The sequence below is a fragment of the Topomyia yanbarensis genome, chromosome 2 (genome assembly GCF_030247195.1).
Source record: "Topomyia yanbarensis strain Yona2022 chromosome 2, ASM3024719v1, whole genome shotgun sequence".
NCBI lineage: Eukaryota > Metazoa > Arthropoda > Insecta > Diptera > Culicidae > Topomyia > Topomyia yanbarensis.
The window spans coordinates 397,197,063-397,212,171 of NC_080671.1; the positions used below are offsets into that span (position 1 = coordinate 397,197,063).

Consider the following 15,109-nt stretch of genomic DNA (forward strand, 5'->3'; position numbering starts at 1 on the left):
TACTTCCAGAAACGTTTAGGATGCGACTTGAGATTACGCTGGATATTTTGCTGCTATCGATAGAAACAGTGTTGACTGGCTCGTTTGTACACATGGTTGAGACTGACGTACTAGTCTCTGAGTGATATTGTGCGATACTTGGTAAACCTCCGCAGGGCAGCTCTCTTTATAGACTTCAGCCGCTGTGTACTCGTTTGCCATGGAGGGCCAGTTTGCGGTTTCGACATCTTCGGGGTCCAGAATATTTTCCCAATCGATGGTGAAAAGAAGGTCTACGATACTGCGATGATCAGCTTTACGGAAATTGTAGGAGACAGAAGGCGGTAATATATCGAAGTCATGCACCACAGAGCTATCAATCGTGGCGATCAGTGGATGATGATGTGCCACTGATTTTACTAGAGGAGAGGGAGCCGTCACTATCAATGTGGTGGAAACCTGATCGCCGACAAAACAAAGTTCGAGATGGCGGCTATTCTCATTGGCAATAGGATTGATTTGTAGTAACGTGGCTGAGCTATAGCTGTCAAGTAGCCTCACTGCACATGGGTGGAGAACGGAATGGTCCGAATCCGGATAAAGAAATCCATTAGGGGAAGATTTCCACGAAATGCTAGGAAGATTAAAATTTCCTAGTACCATGATCTCATCAACAGCGTTAGCATCTTCGAGGATAGTAAAAACTGAGCTGCAGTGTGCTTCAACGTATTCGGTATCACGAGCGCGGTCGGGTGGAACATACAACGCACACAAGTACAACTTACGGTAGCCAAGCTCGATAATCGTCCAAACCTGCTCTAGACAAACCCAAGAAGTGTTCTCGACGATTCTTGTCTTCAAGCTAGTTTTAACCGCCACTAATACGCCGCCTCCGGTGGATTTTCGGCTGTTGCTAGGGCTCGACGAAGACAATGATGTCAAAACTCTTATCGGAGACTGCAAGACGGTATTGCTCAACGATTGAATTAATACCACCAACATTTTGGTAGTATAACAGCAGTTTAGCCCGTCGTTGACCAATGCTGGAAATCGAAGAGCTTTGAGGCAAGGAAGAGTTCACAGATGTATTGTACTTGCCTGAGGTAGGTTTGCGGAAGACCCCTCCACCATAGGACCGGGACGGCTGCTGGTCGCTGGCAGGAAGGGCTCGACTGTGGTGGGGGGACTAAGGGCTTCCTCACGGCTGGCGGCAAGTGTGCGTCCCGGTGACCGAAGAGACGACATTACGTGGGATGCATGCAGTGTAGCTGGACTAGGTGTTCCTCGTAAACAGCTGCGGTTCGCAGGCAGGAAGAACGGCATCTGGTGCTGATACGGTACAATTAACGGAAAACTGGAATCGGGGAACATTTCAGCGCTTAAATTATTCAGAAAGGATGCGTACTTGCCGCAGAGGGAAGTTTGGAAGACCCTTTCTCCACTCCCGCACACAGGACCGGGACGACTGGTGAACGTTGACTGCAGTAGCTGGACTGTAGCGGGGGGATCGAGGGCTTCCATAATACAAGCTGCGGTGCATCCCGGTATCCCATTAGCGAAGTCTATCCTGCTTTGGCTGGTCGAAATTAAATTCCCGAACGAGAACTCTAGTCGGCCAAGTAGACGCTTTGAGTGCAGTGTCCTTTAGTTCGCTCGGAAGCTCAACTTCGAAAGACACGAAGTTGAGTTTCGTGAGATCGGTGTCCTTCTTAACCAACAAAATTGCTTTGGGTGCATCGCTTATTCCAAGGCATTCTTGGGTCATGGCAACGATTTCCTCCACTGTATGGCTCGGGTCAAGACGGCTTAAATAGACCCAAAACTGCTCCCGCTTATCCGCAACTGTTCTGATTTTCCGCTGAATGGCTCTAGTACCGCAGACAGCGGCTGCAGTGGCGCGAATTTTAGCATTATTCTCGCGACGTCGTTTCGGAGTGGGCGGATCCTCCGGAAGTCGCTTGACAAACAGCCCCCTTTGAGTTACAGTACCGCAATTGGCCGAAAAACGGCTCGAGAGAATTGAAACGACCGTGTTAAAATTATCTACAGTCTCACATAATTTTTTGTGCCCACCGTACAGGTTATTGTTGAAACTAGACAACAGGTCTACTGCGGATCGCTGCATACCGGGAAAACAGGTGCGGTGGAAAATCGATCCGCAATGGCCGCGAGATGTAATTTTCTCAATCCCATTAACGGGATAGTCGCATGACTGGCAACTATGACTCATCGCTGACTTCAACCCGCCTTTTGTCGCTTACGACCTTTTGAAAACCCACCCGAGATTTTGTCTCGCTGTGCGCAAAGTTGAAGTGTGGGGAACACTTTCCACTACTCGCGTGCAGATGGCGAAGTGGTAAAAATAAACGTTCGGTAAAAATTACCGTTCGGTAAATATTACCGTTCGGTAAAAATTACCGTTCGGTAAAAATTACCGTTCGACAAAAGTTACCGTTCGACAAAAGTTACCGTTCGGTAAAAATTACCGTTCGGTAAAAATTACCGTTCGGTAAAAATTACCGTTCGGTAAAAATTACCGTTCGGTAAAAATTACCGTTCGGTAAAAATTACCGTACGGTAAAAATTACCGTACGGTAAAAATTACCGTTCGGTAAAAATTACCGTTCGGTAAAAATTACCGTTCGGTAAAAATTACCGTTCGGTAAAAATTACCGTTCGGTAAAAATTACCGTTCGGTAAAAATTACCGTTCGGTAAAAATTACCGTTCGGTAAAAATTACCGTTCGGTAAAAATTACCGTTCGGTAAAAATTACCGTTCGGTAAAAATTACCGTTCGGTAAAAATTACCGTTCGGTAAAAAATACCGTTCGGTAAAAATTACCGTTCGGTAAAAATTACCGTTCGGTAAAAATTACCGTTCGGTAAAAATTACCGTTCGGTAAAAATTACCGTTCGGTAAAAATTACCGTTCGACAAAAGTTACCGTTCGACAAAAGTTACCGTTCGGTAAAAATTACCGTTCGGTAAAAATTACCGTTCGGTAAAAATTACCGTTCGGTAAAAATTACCGTTCGGTAAAAATTACCGTTCGGTAAAAATTACCGTTCGGTAAAAATTACCGTTCGGTAAAAATTACCGTTCGGTAAAAATTACCGTTCGGTAAAAATTACCGTTCGGTAAAAATTACCGTTCGGTAAAAATTACCGTTCGGTAAAAATTACCGTTCGGTAAAAATTACCGTTCGGTAAAAATTACCGTTCGGTAAAAATTACCGTTCGGTAAAAATTACCGTTCGGTAAAAATTACCGTTCGGTAAAAATTACCGTTCGGTAGAAATTACCGTTCTGTAAAAATTACCGTTCGGTAAAAATTACCGTTCGGTAAAAATTACCGTTCGGTAAAAATTACCGTTCGGTAAAAATTATCGTTCGGTAAAAATTACCGTTCGGTAAAAATTACCGTTCGGTAAAAAATAACCGCTCGATAAAATTACCGTTCGGTAAAAATTACCTTTCGGTAAAAATTACCATTCGTTAAAAATTACCGTTCGGTAAAAATTACCGTTCGGTAAAAATTACCGTTCCGTAAAAAATATCGTTCGGTAAAAATTACCGTTCGATAAAAATTACCGTTCGGTAAAAATTACCGTTCGGTAAAAATTACCGTTCGGTAAAAATTACCGTTCGGTAAAAATTACCGTTCGGTAAAAATTACCGTTCGGTAAAAATTACCGTTCGGTAAAAATTACCGTTCGGTAAAAATTACCGTTCGGCAAAAATTACCGTTCGGTAAAAATTACCGTTCAGTAAAAATTTCCGTTCGGTAAAAATTACCGTTCGGTAAAAATTACCGTTCGATAAAAATTACCGTTCGGTAAAAATTACCGTTCGGTAAAAATTACCGTTCCGTAAAAATTATCGTTCGGTAAAAATTACCGTTCGGTAAAAATTACTGTTCGGTAAAAATTACCGTTCGGTAAAAATTACCGTTCGGTAAAAAATAACCGCTCGATAAAATTACCGTTCGGTAAAAATTACCTTTCGGTAAAAATTACCATTCGTTAAAAATTACCGTTCGGTAAAAATTACCGTTCGGTAAAAATTACCGTTCCGTAAAAAATATCGTTCGGTAAAAATTACCGTTCGATAAAAATTACCGTTCGGTAAAAATTACCGTTCGGTAAAAATTACCGTTCGGTAAAAATTACCGTTCGGTAAAACTTACCGTTCGGTAAAAATTACCGTTCGGAAAAAATTACCGTTCGGTAAAAATTACCGTTCGGTAAAAATTACCGTTCGGTAAAAATTACCGTTCAGTAAAAATTTCCGTTCGGTAAAAATTACCGTTCGGTAAAAATTACCGTTCAGTAAAAATTTCCGTTCGGTAAAAATTACCGTTCGGTAAAAATTACCGTTCCGTAAAAATTACCGTTCGGTAAAAATTACTGTTCGGTAAAAATTACCGTTCGGTAAAAATTACCGTTCGATAAAAAATAACTGCTCGATAAAATTACCGTTCGGTAAAAATTACCTTTCGGTAAAAATTACCATTCGTTAAAAATTACCGTTCGGTAAAAATTACCGTTCGGTAAAAATTACCGTTCCGTAAAAAATATCGTTCGGTAAAAATTACCGTTCGATAAAAATTACCGTTCGGTAAAAATTACCGTTCGGTAAAAATTACCGTTCGGTAAAAATTACCGTTCGGTAAAAATTACCGTTCGGTAAAAATTACCGTTCGGTAAAAATTACCGTTCGGTAAAAATTACTGTTCGGTTAAAATTACCGTTCGGTAAAAAATAACCGCTCGATAAAATTACCGTTCGGTAAAAATTACCTTTCGGTAAAAATTACCATTCGTTAAAAATTACCGTTCGGTAAAAATTATCGTTCGGTAAAAATTACCGTTCCGTAAAAAATATCGTTCGGTAAAAATTACCGTTCGATAAAAATTACCGTTCGGTAAAAATTGCCGTTCGGTAAAAATTACCGTTCGGTAAAAATTACCGTTCGGTAAAAATTACCGTTCGGTAAAAATTACCGTTCGGTAAAAATTACCGTTCGGTAAAAATTACCGTTCGGTAAAAATTACCGTTCGGTAAAAATTTCCGTTCGGTAAAAATTACCGTTCGGTAAAAATTACCGTTCGGTAAAAATTACCGTTCGGTAAAAATTACCGTTCGGTAAAAATTACCGTTCGGTAAAAATTACCGTTCGGTAAAAATTACCGTTCGGTAAAAATTACCGTTCGGTAAAAATTACCGTTCAGTAAAAATTTCCGTACGGTAAAAATTACCGTTCGGTAAAAATTACCGCTCGATAAAAACTACCGTTCGATAAAAACTACCGTTCGGTAAAAATTACCGTTCGGTAAAAATAACCGCTCGATAAAAATTACCGTTCGGTATAAATTACCGTTCGGTAAAAATTACCGTTCGGTAAAAATTACCGTTCGGTAAAAATTACCGATCGGTAAAAATTACTGATCGGTAAAAATTACCGATCGGTAAAAATTAACGATCGATTAAAAATACCGAATGGTAAAAAATACCGATCGGTAAAAGTTATCGATCAGTAAAAATTACTTTCTCCAGAAAATTACATTCTCCAGAGCAAAAAATGTAAACACGATATAAACAAACTATTCGACCTAGTCCCCAGCGGCGGATCTACCTGGTGGGGTGTCGAGGTCGGTCCGGCGAGTGCCCCAATGACTCGAACCCTCAACAACTACTACTGTTGTTATTGTTGTTGTTGCTCTTGTTCTTGCTCTTGCTCTTGCTCTTGCTCTTGCTCTTGCTCTTGCTCTTGCTCTTGCTCTTGCTCTTGCTCTTGCTCTTGCTCTTGCTCTTGCTCTTGCTCTTGCTCTTGCTCTTGCTCTTGCTCTTGCTCTTGCTCTTGCTCTTGCTCTTGCTCTTGCTCTTGCTCTTGCTCTTGTTGTTATGATTGTGTTTGTTGTTGTTACCATCATCGTCATTGTTGTTGTTGTTTATCAGTGACAAATTACAGCTAACGTGCATTTGTGTCGGAAGGAAATTAGTTTCCGTAATCGAAATCATCAAAATTAAATATTTTTCCGTTGTTGTCTAGAACCACTCGCAGACTCATCGAATCGATGTTCTACTTCGTCGTCTGCACTGAATAATGATCACGTGACGAACACCAAAAGTCACCCCGCAACTGGGTTAGCACTCGATGATCGGCCGAATTTTCGCGATCAGTCCACTTCACTGTGTCGAATTTTATTTGACGCCGCTGCTTTGATTTGGCCAACGTCACTTACCTCAGCAACGGACATATTCAATACCGCTGGCTTCTCCTATGAGTCGGTCTGCCTCTTCATTGCGGCGGATGCTAGCGTACCCTGGAATCTACAATGATTCGACGGTTTCGAGATATGTTCTCAATTTCCTGAATTCACGAGTGTTGGGATGTGCCAACTTGTATTACCGGTAAACATTTTTTTATCTTAAATTTCTGCGGTGGCTAATTAACTACCTCTGGAGATTGTTTTTGCCCACTCGATTTAGTTTTTCTAAGTTCATATTTTTTGGGCAGTTTAATGCACACTAAACCCAAGTTAAGTTAAACATAATCAAGCTTCAACCACTACAGATTCTTATATTGTATTAGCAGGACATTGTGTGCTAGTCTATTGTAATGGTGGGTCAGCTAGACGCAGTTTCAAGACTTTGATTAATATGCTTGGCAGATTGCCAAGGTTTCTCCGAGAGCAGACCAATGTGGGCGACCCTCAAAGCGACACATACACGTTCACACACACAGAACAGCAATAGTCAAACTATACATTTCTCATTCTCCGACGCACAGTAAGCCCCAAAAAATCCAATTGTGGTTGAACAAACAAACACCACAGAATTCGCATTATCTTCCCGCTTAATCTCTTTACCTATGGCTAGGGGCTACTGGGAAAATACCACCAACTTGTCCAAACTTCTTTTTTTCTCTCTCTCTCTCTCCGTCGGTCGACCGTCCAACAACAATCAAACCCCCCCTACTCGAATGGAGAGTAGTCCATTACGTGCCCAAATCCATTACCGGTGGCAACCGTTGTGACCATTGTACATTTGATGGGACCATCATTCGACACGGAGATAATCCGCCACGGTGATCCATTCAACACGCGCTTTGAATCTTATCACATTTATTTTTTTTCGTATGACGGCTACTGGATTAATTTTGGGGGCATCGGATTTGCTGTTTTTTGCTAGGGAATGAGCACATTTTGTTCTCTTTCTCTTCATCCTTGCTGGGGAATCGTCGATTCCCTGTGGTTATTTGGAAATGATAAAGGTGGTTGCGGCATTACAACGGTTACCATTTATTTCGGATGCCTTTCTGCTGCGGGATTTCGGCGTGTTACTTAAGAACAGTGAAAACAAACACTCAAACATTTTCTGTGTCAACGGCTAAGTGGTGTTTCTTGTTTCGATGAAAAAATATTGTTGGTTTGGTTCCAAACGTTCGATATAATTGTAAAAAAGAAAAAAAATATTTAAATATTAAAAGAACTACATTAAGAGACAAGCAGCTCAGCGGAGGAAACCTTCCCGGAACTGCCACATCAAACTCAGTTCCGCACCTGGAGCGAAAATGGTTTCCTAGAAGGTCTGCCGTAAAACTTTAACTCGTCAAATACATCCGAAAAGGAAACCTTCACGGTAGAAGACGCACCAGATGGAGGCAGCATATAATCTCCATATCCGGAAACGTCCAGTTACGGGGAAGGAAAGCGTTGTTAAAATAACCGAGAAAAGGCCAGGCAAAGTGAAATTAATTTTACATTAACTTTTCCGGAAACCGGTCAACTCTGAACCGGCTGTGTCGGACTGCTATGGTGCTGGTGAGGCAAAAAATACACTAGCGGACAAAAGACGCTTCGGACCGGTGTGTTAAGTGTTTTTTTGTTCGAAATGATCCGGTTGCATAAATTTTAATACTTTGTGGTGGGAGAAAATTTTGCCGGGTTGTGTGGCGTTGATGTTAATGCTTTGTTTTCCATTGTTGCGAGAAATCCGTAGCACGGTCATTATTACTGACGCAGAAAGTTAGGCTAATCTTCTGTTTACTTGTTTTTATTTTCAGGTTCATCGCATGAATAAGGTTCCAACGAATCCACTGGGGTGAGTATGAAGAATATAAACGTTGGCACGATAAATGATAAATGAGATTCAGATCAGATCCATGACTGGTGAAATAACAGAATCAGGATCAGGGTAGAAGCTTGCATATTCATCACCCTAGATCAATGTTGAAAAAATGAATATACGGTATTGTTCCAAATCAACATATTTTTACTTAGAAACCCTGTGCGTGCCTTTAAGGTTACATAAACAATACTTTTATATAACAACAGGAGTGAAATAAAGCCCATAGTTTTAAAGAAAAATAGGTTTAGAGCTCTATATGTCCAACGAAAAAAGTTTAGCACAAATGTGTTTGAAAGTTTGTTCAGTAGCTTTGTACTAATACCATCAACCAACAAGACGAATAAAGCGTTGATTTAGTGAGCATCTACCCTATGCAGAAATTTTCACTCCATATTGAACATGACCTTTCCTTGGGCTACAACAAGACAAAGCCATAAGAGCACAATAGGAAATATGTTTCCATTGCCACCTCCCTGTTCTACCTTGTGTTTGCGACTGGCCCATATTACCAGCAGCAGTCGAGCGCGCACTTTTGGCATTTACTACCGTTTGTTGGTTTTGCTAACAAAGTTTCCATTACGGCAAATTAATTCAATTATTCACCCATTGGCAGAGAAAAGCTGTTATTCGTACCTACACCAACACCGGCCCCGGACACGGTTTATTCGGTTACCGTTCTGTCTGCGTTCGTCTGGCCGGTGAACAATTGGCAACCGACCGGAATATGGTTGCCACATTCACGGATTGTTCTGTGAAGTAACAACATTTTCAACCATTTTCACCTGTCTTTCACACGAAAGGTATACAACGCGCTCGAACTTGCTAGACTGTTCAGTCGACACCGGGAGGGTTGAGTGGCATATTTCAATAGACGAATTGGGAAGATCTCTGTGTGGATTAATGTGCGTGAGTATGATTTTTTGATCGATGGGATATTAGCTAAATACTCCAAAGTATTCCGGATTGTGGGAGTAAGTATCTGGTGATGCATGAATAGTTCCTACTTATTCGGACTTATCGTAAATTTTAAAAAAGTTATCGATTTTCAATCGATTAACGAATATGCCGATTATTGGGCAATTTGGTCATTATATAATAACTAAAATAAAAGTTAGGACTTCAGACCAAATGGGTTTAATTAATCAAATTGTAGAAATAAACTACAGTCTGAATCGAATAAGATTCAAAAAAAAACTTGGGATTTGTTATCTGGCGCAGCCAGCGCGGATTTGTCTAAGAGTAGTTAACCCCGGTATTAGGGTTCGTCGCGGTTGCGGTAATTACCGCAACCGCGCGGTATTTACCGCACCCGCACCGCAAAAACTGCGGTGCGGTGAGACACTTTTTCTCGCGGATGCGGTGCGGGAAATGAGCTTTTACCGCGCGGTATTACCGCAACCGCACTTAAAAAAATAATTGATAAAGTCTGCTTCAAAAAGTGAATTAAAACTTTGACTTTTAGCATTTAAGAACGACGCAAATTATTACCTTACAATAGGGAAACATAATAAACATTTAATTGCTCTAATTTCCATGGACTTTACAATGATTTGAAAAGAAATCCGAATATAATCTATATTCAACCCATCGTTACTTACATTATTAATTTGGCACCATTAAATTTACGACATATTTTGAACATTTTGAAAAAATTACAAGCGAACCTTTTCAAATATATAAAATGCACAATCCAATCATTGAAAAACAATTGAATTGTACTTAGAGCTTCCATTTCCCGACGGTTTTCAGCTTCCCGGGATTCGGGAAATAAATAATAGATTTCCCGGGAAATCCCGGGATCCCGGGAATACAGAAGAAAAATAAAAAGGTGAATGATTTTCTTGAAAACAAAAGAATAAATCGAAATTTTTTCAAATCCGTTTGATTGCATGTATATCTGTCCTAAAGGCAGTTGTTAAAAAATGGCGATTTGGTGGCCTACACATCATTCAATCATTCGATAGCTCGTCAATAAGTTTACGCAACATCAACTCCTTTTGATGATTTTTCTTGGCTATAGGCATAACCTAAATTTTGGTAATTACGATTACAATTGGGACTAAACGCAGCTGCTGGAGTTACTGTCCAAAATTGGAATTCGTTGTTCTGATACGATGGAATGTAATCAATTTAATGCAAAGCACCTTCTTTAATAATCTTGAATGAAAAGATCGAGCTGCTTCAGGGTAGTGGGCAGTCATTTCCGATTAAATGAGAAAATGTGATATATGGAATCCATTTCCATCACAGTAAGATCAGCATCATTTCGAATTAATTGTGAATCAAAATCAAGTAGATAATGGACGAACTGTACAGCGATGGACGAATCCCACTATCGATTTCTTGTTACGGGTGAGTATCTGGATTGTTTGATCTTATCCCTTCAAAAATCCTTTCTGCATCCTTGAAAGCGACATTCAAAGAGTGTGGATGCGCATGATGTTGGACAGATACAGTGTTGTGTATTGCTTTTCATACATTCAAAAATTTACAGATATTACACCTACGGTATTACAAATTAGACGAAATATGCATTCGATGAACTGACCAAATATTTCTGCAGACGTTCTAGAAACATTCCTTATTTTAAAAAGCGTTTGCGTTAAGCATGATATCACTTAAAACCATCCCAAGTTTTGTAACATACACTCATCGATTTTTTAAGAAAGTACCGCGCGTCACTAACGCTACAATCTGCATTCACTACTCACTCCAAATGTTTACCGGTAAAAATATTTCCTACAGAATTTCTTTCGCAGAACCTACGCCTTTTGGAATAAATTAAAAATCTTTTTTCCCGGGATTCCCGAATCCCGGGAATGGGAAAACACAATTTCCCGGGAATTGGGAATCCCGGGAAATCCAAAAATCCCGGGATTCCCGGGAAATAATTTCCCGGGATGGAAGCTCTAATTGTACTGTGAAATTCAATTTAAAAAAGCCTCATTTCTCCCGATTCCTCTTGGCAACCGTGAAATTATGAATCGTGTACGATGGCGTTTTCTCAACTGTAAATTTTAATTAATTTGGAGAACTTAAAGATGAACTTAAAAAAGTCTTAAGACTTAAAAACAACCCAAAGAATGAAATTATCATCATCAAAACAAACGAATTTGGAGGAATCAGCAGTAAGGGAGACAAATGTTTGAAGAGCGTCCAAATTAGGCTGATAACTTTATTATTCGTTCTTCAACATCGTATTTCTATCTCTGTTGGTTTCTGTGTAAATTCGCAATGAATTTTCCTGCAGTTCGTTTTTAAGACTCCTTCTACATAACTTTTTTCGCATACGTCCATTGTTCGTCCAACTGGGAATATTTTCTATCAATTTAACAACTAATATTGTTCAGTTAGGAGTATTTTGTAACTTTTTGAAATTAAAGCTTTCGAAGTAAGTATAGGGTATTTCGATTTTTTTGTGTTTCTCAAAGCCTCTTTTCATATTGCGAAAAGTGTCAAAGTTAGCCCAGATACCAAATTTTGCACAGGACTATTTTTGACCTCTACCAACTTCAATTGAAGTTTTTGCATTGGCATTATGGAAAAATATTAGAAAAACTACATAAAAAGGTAGATCTTTCGAACTAGCTATTAGAAAATTACAACTCATACAATTTTAAGGGTGCAATCTTAGTATTTTAATAAGAATACATCGATTTCTTGAAAAATACGAAGTAAGTGTTTTAACGTATTTTGTTCCTTAAATCCCCTATTTGTATAAACATTTCTGCTGTATGCTGTAGATCATACATATTTTGCAGTTTTTCAAATGTCCTTCAACAACTCTGTACCGGTTGAGATGGGATGGATACCTGATCTGATATTAATTAAAAGTTTTCCTATTAATTGCAGCTGAAAAACGTTTTTGTATGTATAATGATGAAATACAGCTACATTTCATAGGACTTCAGTGCTATGCTAATGTTTACCTTGTTTCGAAAGTATTTATCTCAAGATGTACGGCATTTTATTAATAAAACTTGCAAAGTTGACATTTTTTAATAAATTTTTCATTCTGAGGAGTCCGTCAAAGTTAATGTTCGTGTAAATAGGAAATTATATATAGTTATACAAATAAATTAATATTTTTTCAACACACTTTTGAAAAATACAGATTTTTACCGCATTTACCGCATTACCGCGCGGTGCGGTGCGGTAAATGCAGTGCGGTTGCGGTAAGCGGTGCGGTTTTATTATTTTTTTGCGGTTGCGGTGCGGATTATCCATTTACCGCCCACATCCGCACCGCGACGAACCCTACCCGGTATAATACAATCCGCTAGTGAATATTGAGTCATTTGTGCTTTACACCATCAGATAAATAAACAGAACTTAGTGCTTGTTCGCGACAAAATCGGGACACCTGGAACACATAGATCTCTTGAAATATTCAACAATTAAATTATATATTTCTCACAAATATGAACACACCTCTGTTCTATCTAAAGATACACAATAGGGCATCGCAAAAAAAAAAAATTGATTTTCGAAGGCGGGGGGGGGGCTACTTTGACATTTGTCATAATATGAGCGGGGGGCCCTCTCATATTATGACAAATGTCAAAGTAAGCTCAGATGCCAAATTTCACATCATTTGGACAATTCTAGGCTCCCGCCCACTTCGCTTGAAATTTTTGAAATTGGTACTATGAGAAAATATGGAGGGAAAATATATTAAATGCTATAACTTTTGACGTAACAATCAGAAAATTACAATTTATACCTCTTTTTAAAGGAAATAACCTTAGTATTGGTATGGATATTCCTGTTCTTAGAAAAATACGGGAAAGTGGGGTACTGGATCATTTTGGCCCCAAAATCCCCTATTTTTTTAAATTTTTCTGCTCCGTGGTGCAAACCATACATATTTTGCAGTTTTTCTATTGTGAAAAAATCTCAGAAATCGAAAGAAACCTTTTTAACTTTTGTTCAAATACGAGAAGTCGGGGTTATAGGGCTTTTTGTCATTCATATTAAATTTTAAATCTCGTGCATATATCTCTATTATTCTTCATTCAATTTTCATAAATTGTACCTTGTTGAACGTGAAAAATCCTTAGAAACAAAATAAAAATAGATTCGTTACCGGATAAAATTCAGACACATCATATTATGTGACATATAGTCTCGATTTCACATTTTTATCACAAAATCGCACATATTAACTCCATTTAACGACAAAATTCTTATTTAATTTACTACTTATAGTGAAAAATGCGCTTAGAAATCACATGAGAAAAGTTTCATACCTGGAAAAATAGGTGAAGCTGAGGTATTAGGACATTTAATGAGAAAATGTGGTTTGTAGAGTTAATGTCAATTTTTTTTATGTTTTTGAATTTTAACGCGAACGAATTTATTTTTGTTGTATTTCTAAGAATTTTCCACGTTCAACAAGGTACAATTTATTAAAATTGAATGAAGAATAATAGAGATATATGCACGAGAGAATGACGAAAATTTAATATAAATGACAAAAGGCCCTATAACCCCAACTTCCAGTACCCAACTTTCCCGTATTTTTCTAAGAACAGGAATATCCATTCCAATACTAAGGTTATTTCCTTTAAAAAGAGATATAAATTGTAATTTTCTGATTGCTACTTCAAAAGTTATAGCATTTAATATATTATTCCTCCACATTTTTCATTGTACCAATTTCAAAAATTTCAAGCGAAGTGGGCGGGAGTCTAGAATTGTCCAAATGATGTGAAATTTGACATCTGAGCTTACTTTGGCATTTGTCACAATATGAGAGGGGGGCGGGGCCTTTGAGAATTAAAAAAAAAATTGCAATGCCTTAATACACAAGTAGTTGTAAAATGTAATAAGCTATTTAACAAATTGTGTCGAAAAAAGTGTGTGTTAAAAAAGCTTAAATGCCTGTGGTCCAAACGATCAGGGATCATAAGCTGCTCCAGCCGACTGGCAAAGGGGGGGGACAAACCTTCCTGACAAAATAGTGTCCAGTTTTGAAAACTTATTTCTAAACACGGTTTTTATTTTTAGATTGGCGAATAGTTAGACAAATTACATCATCCTTGAATGCAATCACCATTCTTTTTTCTCTACTATAGTCAATTTCGCTATTGATTTTGTTAACATGAACAACACGTGGTAAATGTTTTTGTTTTCCAGTTAGTCAAGTTCAATTTTACGCAACCGAATTTTCAATTTACTTTAAATGATTACATAAATTGAAATTCTGTTTTGATGTCATAGGGCAATTTTTCTGAACACCATATACAAATTCTTCATCCTTGAATGACAGCGTCTACAGTAATGTACCCATATTGCTTGTGTGACTCCTGATTCAGCAACTGAGAAAAAACACGAGGATCTAGTTCCAATTTTTTCAAACAAATAAAATCCTGTCAGTCAATTGATGTCTATTCGGCCGAAGTCATCCTTTAAATTGGCATCCTTTGCATTGCACTGATTCAGACGAATCCCTCGTTCCACGAAAAGCAGATTTCCGTACCAGAGACCGACTAGCACAAGTCCAAGTACAAGTGGTGATTCAACCACATTCAATAAAGGTCAGTCTGTTGAGAAGCGTTATTCCTCACTCATTGACATTGATTGAAATCCAATATCTTAACGCAGCCTTTGAAGGGCTAGTAGCTCAGGCTCAATCTTAGTTGAAATGCCTATAGGTTTCACACAAGGAAGTCATCTAGGACAATTGATGTTTGGTTTATTCGTTAAAAATCTATACCATCAAGGCGGAAAAACTGAACATTGAACTGTGTGGCGAATCCGCCTTTGAGAAGGCTACAAATGTCCCCGAGAAAATAAACAACCTAACAGGAGCTCCAAACAACATAAACCGGTCAGAACCCGGACCCGTTAGTTGTACGGGCAGGTGCGATATTCGATGGAAAGTGTCGTGATCGACGATGGAACTTATGCGAGAACCAATTTTAAATTAATGCAGGTGCTCGAATTTTACAAGGCTACTGCTCACGATTTCTAGCACAATAAAGTTTGTTTTCAAA

General features: G+C 38.7%; 1 protein-coding gene across 2 annotated transcripts in view; it reads left to right on the forward strand.

Annotated features, from left to right (window-relative positions):
* Window positions 1-15,109, forward strand: part of LOC131684863 (neuroligin-1) — an 818,713-nt gene that overhangs the window by 208,749 nt on the left and 594,855 nt on the right. For both annotated transcript variants that reach the window (XM_058968085.1, XM_058968087.1), the window contains one exon: window positions 8,047-8,084. The gene's annotated coding sequence lies outside the window, so the exon portion shown is untranslated. Of the gene's footprint in view, window positions 1-8,046; window positions 8,085-15,109 lie in introns of those variants that run through there.